Here is a 1,307-nt window from a genome sequence, read left to right on the forward strand (position 1 = left end):
GTCTGGGAACCAATCTCTGGAAAAGGACACAATGCTTGGTAAAGGGGAGGGTCGCGGAAAATGAGAAAGATCTTCCATGCAATGAGATCGACACAGTGATCACAATAATGAGCAACACACCCACAGTCGTGGGGATGGTGCCGGACCAGGCAGCACTTTTTCCTGTTGCACACCAGGTGGCTGTGAGGTGAAGCAACGCTACAGCCACTAAGAACAGCCTCCAGAGGTCTCCCCGATTTGGCAAGCCCTAGCCCTGACCAACTTTCTAGAGAAGGGGAGTGACTGCAGGGAAAATATTCTATTGCACGGAAACAGCAACGACACATCAATGCTGAGAATCAGTCCACACCATTCAGAGTCGATGGTGCCTGAGTGCAGGGTGGCCTGTGAGCATCACAGAATTCCCAAGACGTGGGTGAGTGTGAGACGGAATCTGACACCCGTAGCCATGTGAAAATGCAACCTCCTATGATACGTTTACGACCCTTTTCCTCCAAGGGGTTTAGCTATGAATGAATGGACGTTTCACGCCATGCAGGAATGAAAGGCTCCTACCTTCTCTCCTGCTAACACCAGCTTCCAGAATCCCACACTCCCTGCGTTCAGGGTGGTGACCACCCAGATGCAGAAGCCGGCCCGAGCCGAGGGAAATTCCCAGCCTAAGGAGGGCTTGGTGTCCCCAGCTCTGGTGAGAAGAAGGGACAAGACCGTGTTGCAAGGCTGGGCAGAGCACCAACTGGGAAGTGGCTTGCCTTCCTGGCGGGACATTGAGCTGTTGTCTGCGAGTGTGCACGCCTAATGACAGGGGTAGCTGGGCGGGAATATGGGAGGGTGTGTCTGTCTGCATGTGTGTGAGTGAGTGTGCATGACTCTGTGAGTGTGTGTGAGTGTGTGAGTGAGTGTGTCTGTGTTATGAGTGCTGTGAGTGTGTGCGAGTGTGCGTGTGAGTCTGTTTTATGGGTGTGACTGTGTATGTGTTAAACACATATATGTGTATGTGAGTGAGTGTGAAAATGTGTGTGAGGGTGTGTGGGTGTGAGTGTATGTGTGGTTGTGAATGAGTGTGATTGGGTGTGTGAGTGGAGGTATGTGTGAGTGAATGTAGGTAGGTGTGAGTTTGGATGTGAGTGGGTGAGTGTGTGAGGTGGTTTGTGAGTGTGTGTGAGTGAATGAGTTTGTATGGATTTGTGCATATGTGAGTGTGTGTGAGTGTGCTTGTGTGTGGCTGGGTGTGAGTGCAAGTCTGCATGAGTGTGTGACTGTGAATGTGTGGGTGGGTGTGAATGTTGATGTGTGAGTGTGTGGGT

This window comes from Orycteropus afer, unplaced genomic scaffold (genome assembly GCF_000298275.1).
Source record: "Orycteropus afer afer isolate SDZICR_OR568_19922 unplaced genomic scaffold, OryAfe1.0 scaffold00663, whole genome shotgun sequence".
Taxonomy (NCBI): Eukaryota; Metazoa; Chordata; class Mammalia; order Tubulidentata; family Orycteropodidae; genus Orycteropus; species Orycteropus afer.